The 12,353-nt window shown below is 42.8% G+C and overlaps 2 non-coding genes across 2 annotated transcripts; one reads left to right on the top strand and one right to left on the bottom strand.

The window, feature by feature from the left end:
• Positions 1–2,280: 2,280 nt before the first annotated feature.
• On the bottom strand, positions 2,281–2,352 carry Trnaa-ugc. Its single transcript has one exon. It is a non-coding gene; the product is annotated as a tRNA-Ala (tRNA).
• A 366-nt stretch (positions 2,353–2,718) lies between these two features.
• Trnaa-ugc lies at positions 2,719–2,790 on the top strand. The gene has a single exon. It is a non-coding gene; the product is annotated as a tRNA-Ala (tRNA).
• The last annotated feature ends 9,563 nt before the right edge of the window (positions 2,791–12,353 follow it).

The following is a 12,353-nucleotide window of genomic DNA, read 5'->3' as shown; positions in this document are numbered from 1 at the left end:
ATTGCATACTTTTGGGCTAACGTGGAAAATAGTGTCCCGATCTTACTCTTATGTAAATCAGCTGTTCAAATCATCAAAGCAAAGGCTATTTGAAAACTGAAAGGAACTTTTTCAGAAATGTCCTTTTTTTATTATGTGCCAGTGCTAGAAATTTTTTTAAATTGATTTATTGGTTTCAATTTGTTCACCCTCAACGAAATTGCACAATTTTTTAGCCCATCTTAAAATGGTTTCGTTTTCAAGCTCTTCATTTCCGTAGAACCCATCACTTCGTTGTCTTCACTTTTGAGCCCTTTAAATCCCATTGTCTGTCCTCTTATCAGCAGTGTCCAACGATGTTTCCAAGCCACTGCCTTACCTGTATGGAAATCAATCAGAGGGATGAACGAGAAGGCACTGGCTGCAGTTCCAATTGTTTTTGAATCTTGCTAAACGAAATCTATGAAATGTAATGGAACGCTGGTAAATAGCAAGCACTGAGAATCGCTACCATTGAGTGATATGCATAAGTCCTTGAGCTCACGCTTATGGATATGTGGTCAACTGTACTTCTGGCCCTGCTTTGACAGCTGACAACTGTCATTTTCGGCCTGGCGCACCTGACGTGTGCTCATGGAATTTATTTAATTTCCGCCTGGCCATTCAAGTAAATGGACTTTCACCGCCCCTCCCGGCCCACTCTTTTCACTTCACGTGTGGGAGACAAACAAAAGCCGTGTGCTAATGCAAATTTGAACAGATCTTTGGATAAACATCGCAATGGAATAGTCAAAGTTCCAGCGGCACATTCTACTATGAAAAAAAATTGGTGATGATTGATCAACATAAAATCCTACAAAGAAAATAATACAGGATATTTTGTATAGTATAAATAATTTTAAATATAAATATCCATTTTTATAGTTCAGAATTCTGTTCTAATCCTTTAAGATAGTTTTGGATTGAAATAGTTTTTAAACATAAGTTGCATTATTTTGTTGCAGTGTCATGTTCACGTTTTCGGCAACTCCGTGGCGACATTTCGCTGCTCTACTCGGTTGCCCTTATCGGTTTAATTAGTTTTTGAAAAAGTTGGACCAACAAACTGGTGAAACGCGGCAAGGGCGGCCAGTCGTGCAGATAGAACTAGTAGTACTGGCAATTATGAAATGGCAAATAAGTTGCCACTTAGAGAGCGGGCCAATTGCATTTAAAGCGCAACGCCTTTACATTTAATTAAGGCCGAACGAAGGGCGCCACCTGCTCTGTTTGCCGATTCACCTGTTTATCTCTTGAGTTTGCTGGGTGGTGGGTGGCACTTTCTTAGCTCCCTGCCGATTTGCATGAATATTTATTGCGAATGCCGCTTTAAATGCAACTTCCTGGGAAAACGTCGCCGGATTAGGCAACAAATTTATATGCACAAAAAACGAAATCAACAAAAACAAAGAAACGAAGAAGAAGGCAAAAATGCAGCTGCGAAGGCGGAGATTTTGCCAAAAACTTTTCAGGCACCTGCAATAAAAAAGTTTTCTTTAATCCCAGCAGGGGGTTTTCGTAATAAATGATTTAAATTGCGCTTCCAATGGGATTGGACACCTAATGAAAGAGAACTGCTAAGATTTGTATGTATTTAAGAAAAAATACTTAGAAAACGCTGAAAAAATGAAACTGATCCCTGGTAAAGGAATTTGTCCCAAACTCAAATGAACTTTCAAAACCCAAACCGTGCAAAAATCGTTCAATCTTCTTAAGCAACCGACCAGGCGGCCAGAAAAACCCAAAAGGCCAACGGAACCGATTCAATTTAACTTTCGAACGAAACACGCACACCGCTGTGCAAATAAAAATAAAATTACACACACATTAGCGGGCCCATATGTACATACGTATGTACATATATGTGTTTGCTTTGTCACGGTTCTTTGCATACAGCCGTCTCGCTTCGACTTCAGCGCCAGCAGCACGCCGTCCTACTCGCACGCACACAAGCAGTGCATTTTACAGTTTTGAAACGATCATGCGGGCGCGTTGGAAATGTGCGAGCGGTACGCCGCTTGCTGTGCGTTGCTGATCGCCTGGTTGGTACATGGATCACTTTATCGATTTTACGAAGAAGCGAATCGATTTTTTTTTGGTTTTGTGATCTCAGAATCGGAATCATGACCGCCGTCAGATGATCGTGTGGGCATGGCTTTTTCACAACTCGAACGAGACAAAACAGCAAAAGAGCATCACCACAGCGATCGGTGCTCATATGGTTGTGAATAAAAAGAAAAAATGGAAAACAAAAAATGTACTTGGAGATGCCGGGGATTGAACCCGGGGCCTCTCACATGCAAAGCGAGCGCTCTACCACTGAGCTACATCCCCGATGTACTACTGGCGAGCAAAACGCTTATACAAGGCAAGCGTATGGTGGTGGGTAAGCAAACTAAAATGAAATGCGCAGACAGCGTTTGTATTGTGTTAATGCTAACTTTTTGTTAAATGCAATGATATTATAAACGCAGTTGATTTTGGTTCTACGTAAAATTTTGTTTTTCTTTTTATAATTTTTAATATATTGTCCAATCATATTAAATTATTTTAAAATTATACACGATTTTTTATTCTTTTGTAGTACAAAATTTGTAATCTAATCCAACTTCCCATATCCTTTTCATCCTGCAATCTTGGATTTTAATCGACACCCCTTCCCCCACTGCAAAATGCATTTTGGTCGGACTGTTTCACATCGGGGATGTAGCTCAGTGGTAGAGCGCTCGCTTTGCATGTGAGAGGCCCCGGGTTCAATCCCCGGCATCTCCAAGTACATTTTTTTGTTTTTCATTTTTCTTATGTGTTTTACATATTTTTGGCTCTTTAAATGCGTTTAGAGCTGGTATCGCAAAGCCGATGCTTGTGTGTGGGCCATGCCCAGAGACTTGATTTATGCGCAACGAGGCGGCAATAATGAATTATTTATGCCGATTTACGGCTGCCAGGCAGGTCTGCATGTCAATTGGCAGGAACACACTAGTGTTTTGTGGAGACTAGTGGAAGGAAATCGAGGGGAGGCCGAAAACTTGAACGATTCTCTTGGCCAGTGTTTGACTTTTGGCAGCATTTAAGCCCAACTCGTAGCCGCAATGCAGTCAAGTGGTTAAATTGTGTATACCCAGACTGCTGTGAAAGGAAATTGGCTTGTTCTCACTTTTGCAACATTTGCCGACTCGAAATTAAAATTAAATTTTGCATGAGCTTGAAAGCAGCCCAGCAGCAGCACCACCACCAGCAGCAGTTTAAATATTGGCCAGGCCCTGGACATGCAATTGATTTTGTTGCGGTCGAATAAGGGAAACATTCCCAAGAATTTGACATGTTTCTCGATCACAGACTCTTTGTTTCTTCCACACATCTTGACCTATCAATTAGCAAGAAGCCTAAGCGAAAATTTAAAAGTTGAAAATCCGAAATGGGAAATGCTAAATCAGAAATGCCAAATCCCAACGCCCAGGCACAAGTGGCATAAATAAGATTATGCCAGGTCTCGTGTTGGATTGAAATTAATTACCATAACGACGTCTGCTCGTGTCAGTGTGTGGGATTTATTTGCCGGCAATAAATATTTTATAACAGAGCTGAACTGTGCTGGCCCCTGATGGACTTGAAGGCATAATTTGAATAAAAGAAAATCCAAATCGAAATTGTCACACAGGATTTATGTAATTGCATAAACACCGCAAGGACATTCGCACAGGACACACGTGCCTGCGAGTCGAGTGTCCTGTCTCTCGAAAGGCCTCGATTCGGTTGCTTTCGGTCTCCTTTGCTGCTAAATAATTGAGGCAACAAACTAAACAAATGACATAACCTCAATTTCGTGACGTGTCCCTTGGACAGGGAAAAGGGTGTTCAATCTATTTGGGTTTTCCGCCGGAAAAGAACGCCCGTCTTGTATTCCAGCGTTGTACTTAAGTTATCGATTTCATGGTCTGTGAATACGAAATATTCCCATTCTCTATTGAACTAATTGGGAAAGTGTCTATTAAATGTATCTTTGGTACATAAGTTTCGTATGGAAACATACAGATGTCTTTTGCAGTATACAAGAATTTAGTAGGAGGTATTTGAAATCACTACTCCTTGGCAGCTACATATGCTACATACTGTTGCATACTTTTGCACACCTTGCCAATTCCCCTGTTTTGGTCTCTGGTTTATACTTATTTATTATATTTATGCTTATATATTTGCCTAGCTCTTGTTCAGACGATAAGTAAATCAACACCTATCCAATCAGGCGCTTTAGGACCCCACCACACCTGCGATTAAAACGTTAATGCGTACAATTCTATTAAAGGGAATGCATGCACTTCTGTGCGGCTCCTGGTAATCGCATGACCCCAGCCCCCAAGCCAAGCTTAGTTCTAATTAGGAAACCACAAGTGCAGGGCCGATAAGAAATTGTAAATGCAGTGGCAGACTTTGGTTGCCGGAGACCTGAGGCCCTAAGACCCCGGCTTAATCACATTAAATGCACATTTAAAATTCTCTTTCTCGGTTACGTCGGCAGTTTCCTGCATGCCAGTATCATCATCAACAGCATCCTCATCGACAGGACGAGTATCAATGTCGGGGGTTTTCTGCGAAAGTGAAAAACCAATACATATTTCCGGTGAGTGGGGTTGTGATGGTGATGGGGAGGGGGTGAGGATGTTTCGACCAAGGATGCCGGCCAAAGGACATCTGGTTGTGCGTGAGTTGCTGCCGTTGTCTCCGTTCGTGTCTCCGTCTCTGTGTGTGCGTATGTGGTAAATTAATAATGCATTCGATATCGAAGCCACTTTGCATTGAAATTCAATTGTGCATGCGTGCAAATTCAATTCCCCAAAGCCCAAAAGCATAAACTAAATTATATTGCTGCAAAATTTAAATGCGCAACTATTTTCGTTGCATTTGGGCACATGACAATTGCAATTGCAAGTGTCAAAAAAGGAAGCGGCTTCGCCTAAGCCAACCAACACCAATACCAATGCCAGTATCCCATTCCATAAATACACTACCCAACATAAATACTAGCAACGCAACCCAAACCTGCAACGCAATCACGTTTCAATTAACAGCCATGGCCGGCACTGTACTTCAGTCGCATTGCCATACAGTGCACTGTGCTGGCCATTTGGTGCTGGCCATATTCGTATGTAAAACACGCACGCAACGGCTGCTCATCGGGCAGGGCTTATTGGCCAGGGTCCTGGACATCATAATTCCGGCCACAATTCCCAAACACCGCAAACACATAAGGGAGTGTGCAGCGGGTCGTGTTGGGTTGGGTTCGGCTGGTTTGGGTGGCTTGGGTGGCAGGTGGTTGGGGTCAGCAGTTGCAGTTGACCAGGGCAAAGTTGTATGGGGCCCACGAACTAATTACGTTAATATGCGACAACGTTTTCATAGGCGAAAAATGTTTGCTGCACTGCGGACGCTGTACACTCAACGAATGTTGTTGACCAAATTGGCAATTAGGCTTGCACAATTTTACAAATCGGGCTTTATCAACTAAAGTGGGCGTTTTAGGCCTTCTAAGCCAATTTGATATAAATAAACCAAGTTCATGTATCAATAATTCTTTATATTTGTATAGGTTGTTTAATAAATTTGTTCAAAAAGTCAATTTTATACAATTATAAAGCCTACATTACTGTTTTACTTTTAACAAATTGGAAAGCTTTATGTAATATTGCTCCTATGTTTTCTATTTTAATTAATTTACCATAAGTCCTATCCCAAATTGGCTAAGTGCAGCGACGGGGTCAGAGGTGGTATGGTGTTGCATTTGCAATTGGATAACCAAGACTGGTGTAAATGAGTGGAGCACAAAGTGGAGCTCACTCGAGGAATGCTCGATTGGATTTCGAAGGCAGCATTAGCAAAACTTGCCGAATTATCCAAGGAGGTGCGTACTTTCCGAAAACAGAAGCATTACGACGCTAACAAGTGACTGCTGCGCATCAGCTGTCAGTGGGGAAACAGCTCGCCACATCGCTCCTGCCCCACTGCCCCCATCCGCTGGAGAAGATGCAACTGTTTGGATGCCGGGCTATTAGGAATGCCAACACAACGGGCCCGGATGAGCGGACGTGGACCAGTTGCGTACGTGTTGAACATCGGTTACCATACCTGCAGCAGGACCCACTAAGCCAAGCAGCATTACCCAGCTACGATTCCAGTCCCCCCCCCACATCCATATAACCATAAAGCCATCCCATCCCCAAGCACATGGCCACCACCACCAGCACCACCAGCACCACCACCACCACCAGCACCACCGTCACCACCCCCCGCGTGTGTGCATTCATAAATAAGGCATCCAACGAGGCAGACTCAGCAGGGAGCACAACTACAGGCTGACCTGTCCATCCAGGTTAACGGGAAGACGCACATAGCAACACACAGCTACACTGTAAGAAATGCAGATAAAACTATGTATTATCTACTTAAGAAGTTACTATGAACATTGCAGGACCAAACCTGCTACACTGTATTACCTAAATGATTTAAAAAAGTCAACATTTTACATCTTATCATACTGCTGAATATTTTATAACTTATAACACGTACTTACTTACTTTCCTCAGTGCACATTTTCCCTTGGCGCACACACATTCGATCACTCGCTCACGTAGCGCTCTCAAAGTCCTGCGGCCCATTCTCGTGCGGAAAAAGGACGAGTGACAGGACGGCACGGGAAGTGGACAGATGGATGCTGCTCCTGCTGTTGACAGTGCCTGCTGTCATTCATTCATTAATGCATTTTCCTGATTTTCACTCATTTAACTCTATAGATTTTTCATTTTGCCTATTACGAGCCAGGGCATCAGGACACCAGGGTCACCTGCTGGATGAGAAATAGAGAAGAGGTGGATGGAATGGGATGGGATAGGATGGGAATGGCAATGAGGACGACGTGGCCGTCGGCTCTCGCATGTCCTGACCTCTTTGGCCTGCCCTGTTGGTTTTGTCCTGGCCCCGGGAGCCATGCTTCATTTACTTTGTTGTCGGTGGCCATTAGTTTTGACGCACTTTGGACCAGCTCCCCACCTGATGCGATGGCCATTGGCCATCCACTGGGATGCCAATGCTGATGGTGATGGTGATGGTGATGTGGGAATGGAAATCCCTGCCCGCCCAAAGGCACAATCCCGGCCGGCATTGTGGGGTTAAGTGGGCTGTGTGTGTGCGGAATGAGCATAATGGATTGACAGGCTTCGTTAGCAGGAGCTGGTAAGCTGAGGTCAATCAAATCGCAGGCAAACTTTCAAATATATCAATGTAAATCAGCAATCGATTCCGGATGCACATCGTAATCGATAGAAAGTAAACATATTGCCTTGCGAAAGTTTGTATAACTTTTTCGAAACGGAAAAGGGTCAAAGGACCAGATTCTCTGGCTCACAGTTGGAATAATTAGATTCGCAGTTAGGTAAACGTTTTCGGTGCACAAAGAAGGTTTATCTGTTGTCTTGTTCTCGTCATATGGTTAAGCTTACCACTTTATAGGATGTGTGTGCTTGGGTTCTTTTTAACCATTTGCTTATCGATTTACTCCTTCAATTTCGATTTAATCCAATCAATCGAAAGGTAAGCAAATCCGAACTGAAGTTCCAGCACCGCAACGTTCTCGTTCTCTGTTTTTCAACACCCTACTTTATCCGTAGCTCACTCTCCGATATCCTGGCTCAAGTGTCGCTTTTTTTTCTGCAGCTTTCCTTGGGCAAACACAGACGACACTTCTTCAGCTTCAGCTGCTTTTTATCTGCTTCCCGATTTTCCGAGCGTTTAGGCAACAATAACAGCAACAGCAGCAGGAGCAAGTTGGGTAAACAAAAAGTCGGACTTGGAGAGTCCAGGATTCCACAGAGATGGCGCACAATGATTAAGGAACTATTTGGATATGCAGCTAAACACTGATAAATTCCAGAAATATGTCAAATAGTATTTCTTAAAGAAGTCAGTATTCCAATTTTATTATATGAAGTATCAACTTATAATTTATCAACTTGAATTAACCAACAAATATAAAAAAAGGTTTTAGATTCACTACACTTACTTTCATATTTAATTCTACAAGTTTGTGTAATTCATTTAAACTTTTCTCAGATTTTGTTTCTTGGGGTACTTATTGGTTAACTCAAAAGCTCGGATATCAAACAGATTTGTCTAGAAAATAGCTCAGTTGACCAGCCCTGCCTCTCTCACCTTTCCCCCGCCGCTTTTCACACTAAATGACGCTCGAGGACAACGACAAGGACTCCTGCCGCTGCCGCTGCCAGCGTGGAAAAGTCAAAAGGCCACGACTTGGTCTAAAACTGACTTTGGCTTTTCAGGTATAATTAATCTTGTTTAGCTCTTGTTGTTGCCCGGCTGCTTGACTGTCTGTCCGTTTGTCTGTCTGTCACCCAGGGCTCCTGTTTGTTTGTCTTGCCATTCGGGCAGCTCCTTGAACAGGACATCCCCCCCCCCCTCCGACCACCTTCCGAAAAAAAGACGAAAAACACCCCCACCGTAACCCCCGTAATGTATTTAGAACGAGTTTAATTTGCTCGCCAGCACATTTTTCTCCTTTCACAAGAGCGAGAGTCCTGGGCCAGGTTAACTATTAATTTTCGGCCCCTGAGCAAGATTAACGAGTGCATGATTGCCTCAAATTGTCTAGGAAAATGAAGGGGGGCTCGTCAGTTGGGTGGCAAGTGGGTGGCATGGGCCCCCAAGTGGATGGTCGGTGGCTTAATGCCCAAATTCATGGCATACTTCAAGGCGCTGCCGGCGACCCAAGACCGAAATTTATTTTCGTCCATTGCAATTTTGTCGCCATTTTCAAGTTGATTTTTATTTTGTTCTTGTTTTCGTTTTTCGTCCTGGCCAACTTGACTTGCTTGAATGGGTGATAGGGTAATGGGGCGGGGGCTGAGCTAAAGGTCCTTTTCTTTGGCTTATTTTGCCACTGCAACTCCTTTAGCTTCTTGATTTTCCTGCGCCCGCTGGGCGGTGGTAATTAATTTTGTTGCATGTCACAGCTGCTCGGTGAATTTATTTTGTTTACTGTTTAGCCAGATAATTGCAATTCAGTTTGCTTTGCACAGTTTGGAAATCGTTTTATCAAATAATTTTAATGGCTTAAATATTACTCGATTTAATTAGGAACTTTATAGACTGGCAATTAATTTCAATTTGCAGCTTAAACATAAATATGTTCAATGTATTTCGGTAATTTGGAAAGAAAATAAATAAATTTGTATAAAACATAATTGTTATAAGAATGGATGTGATATGTGTTTATATGTCTACAATCATTTTGTCACGGCATTCCAGAATGCAATATTTGTTTCTAGTTAGCATATGCATCGACTTAAAAATGAAAACATTCTCCAACATTTCGAATCGAAATGGAAAATTGTAAAATTGTAGAAACATTTCGCATTGATTTTGCAAATCCGTAAACCCAAGCAGAAGACCTTTCAACCTCTCGAAAAATTGCTTTCCTCTCTCGTTGGCTTTGTTTTCTGTCCAGAAATTTTGCTCGTTTTCGCATTTCTTGTTGCCTGTTAAGTAAAATGTTTTCATTGTATTTGAAATGCTGCCAGGAGCAGGAGAGGAAGTTGGAGGAGCAGGGGGAAAATGGGACCAGGATTGGCTACACTATGTTGTTTGTTATTGCAACAAAGCTGGATGTGTTTTTGCAGTTGACACCTGAAATGCAAACACATTTGCCACAGCCGCTGAACAGGATCAGCTTCGGATTCATTCTGAGGACCCTGGCGCCAGGATGGGACGAGGACGAGGGATCCAGATTACAGAAATGCAGATGCACCAGCTGCTGCTTATGGATGCCACTCAATGGCTATGTGTGCGTAAGTCTCTGTGTGTGTGAGTGTGTGTGTGCGGCTGACAAGCTGCAGTTGTTGCACATGAAAGAGTTCGAAAGGCAAAAGTCTTGTTTTCATTTTCCAGCTACACGAGAAAGTCGAGCCAGCGCTTGACTCTCGAACTTCCCGCTGGAGGTCACCGCCAGTTGACCCAGTCTGGCTCGAAATGAAACCCAATGTTTGGCAACCCAACTTCGCCTTTTGGTCTGGCTAGCTCTGCCATATAATTGCAAATTAAAATCGATAATTTGTTCATTAATCCCATTAGAAGTACATATAAGGACTATCTTTGATTTGAAAATTGATTCATGTATCCCAAAGGTAAATCATACTATAGGTTTTTATTATGGTAATTGCTGTATTTTGTGTACCTGCTTTCTTTTTCCTTGAAATGCATTGCCATGTGGACCATGCTCCTGTTGGACAGAAGTAAGCCCCACCCTTGATCCCGTGTTGCCATTATTGACCTCTGTACCCGATGACAACCTTCGACCACATTTGCATTAAGTGCCGCTTAACACGGAATCTCAATCTTTTATGCAAAGTACTGTCCTCCAGCTCCAACTCCACCTGCAACTTGAGGTCCTTTGGCACTGCCGAAATGTGGCTGCCATCCGTGTGTCCTGCAGGGGATTCAATAACTCCGGGCGAAGTTGTCTGCGCACAGGCCATGAATCACTTTGAGTCCTTCTGCGGCTTCGATGACTGTCAACGGGATTTGGTTGCACTGCATCTGCTTGGCGGTGGGATGCTGCCCCCTGGAATCCGCTTTTATGCAAAACACCTTCTGATGTCCCTGTCCTTGTACTCCTTTGATCCACTATTCCTTCTGCTTAAAGCTTTACTGAAAGGTAATAATAATATTACACAATACTTAAGATTCTTTCTTTTGTCTAAGATGATTAATATCCTGCACCCTTGTTATTTTATTCGAAAGTAGTAAGTGAATTTTTCTAAGTATGCATTGCAGCTAAATTTCCATTGCTTAAGTTTCATTTCAAATCCGATATTTCGTTCCCCTGGCTGACCTTTCAACTTTATTCCATTGTGGCTGAGAACGCATTTGTGCATTTCGGCGATTGCCTAATGCAGCGTTGAATAATTTTAGCAAAAATCAAATATTTGACTGCGAATCCTTTGTGCGCCATCTAACCTCCACCTCCTTTGCTCCCCGGAGGTACTTCCTCCTCTTTGCCCTTCCTTCCTGGTCGAATCCAAAGCAGCCAGGCAAACGTCTGAAGGGCAAACAAACTTTTCGCCCGCGCCGGTTAATTTAGTCGATTCAGCAGCGAAAAAAAATAAAAGGGAATAAAATGAGGAACTTGCATACCGTGTGCATTACGTTTCATTTGATTCGGGTGCTGAAATTTTTATGCGCTGCACTGGCAGTGCGAAAAATTCACAAAATCAACAGAGAATTGCCAGGGCTTCGGTTCTCTGATTGAAATTTTAGTTGAAAAAATCACACACTGCTACATTATGTCCATAATTGGCTTTGAATTGCAGTTTTGGTCCGCAATTAGTTAGTTGTTATGCAGAAACTGGGTTCATAGCACTGCACTTCTTACCATTTGTACTTCAGGTGGATACTTCGATGTCTGGCACGGTATCTTCAGGTCCGTGGGGACAGTTGGCTTAAACAAATGGCCCGGCAAATTTCGGGCTCTAAATCAGTGCAATTTTCGTATCACACCACATTACTCACCGGTTGTTTATTTGCAATGCATTTTTGTTATATATCGGTGTCCTACCCCCGTTCCTTACATTTGTATGTATGTATGTGCACTTTCATGTGCATCCGGCCTCTGCAATTTTGCTAAGCAAACTTTATGTCCACCTCTGTAGCCGCCCCTCCTCCCACTGCCAAACACCAGTGGCCATATTTCTAGTTCCCCTGGCAAGAAGAAGGTAAGAAGCGAGAAAAAACAGGCAAGAAGCAGGAATGCAAATTTATGGTCAGACAAAGTTGTGTAGACGTTGCAAGCGGTGGCAGCAATTATATATTGCAAAAGGGGGTTTCCAGGCGGGCGGAAGGTGGGTTTAGGTGCCGGGCCAAAAGTAAAAGTGCCCCAAGGTGCAGTATAAAAATGATTAAATTTCCCCGGTGGAAAAACGCTTTTTCCAGTCTGCAGCGATTGTGGTTATTTTGCTATTCTCTCAGGATAATTTTTAAATTTATTGTATATCGTATAGAAAAGGAAAAGGGAACCTAAAATGAATGTTTCTGAGAGCAGTTCTTATTATTTACATTTTGAGCAACAGCTGAAATCCTGTTTAAGTGCCAGTTTTTCCAGTGCTCTGTGGCAGACTATAAAACCCATCGGTTAAGCTTTTCTAATGAGCCGGTCATAAAAGCATTGGTAGGACCGACAGCCCGGCCATTTACTTATTTATTTATGTGTATAACTTTGGCGGAACTTATTAGGTAAAGTGGTTTGGCTCAATCCAAACTATAAGCTCTATCAA

Source organism: Drosophila teissieri, chromosome 2R, assembly GCF_016746235.2.
Source record: "Drosophila teissieri strain GT53w chromosome 2R, Prin_Dtei_1.1, whole genome shotgun sequence".
NCBI lineage: Eukaryota > Metazoa > Arthropoda > Insecta > Diptera > Drosophilidae > Drosophila > Drosophila teissieri.
The sequence above is the reverse complement of the archived record's forward strand: the minus strand, read 5'-3'. Positions and strand labels throughout refer to the sequence as shown.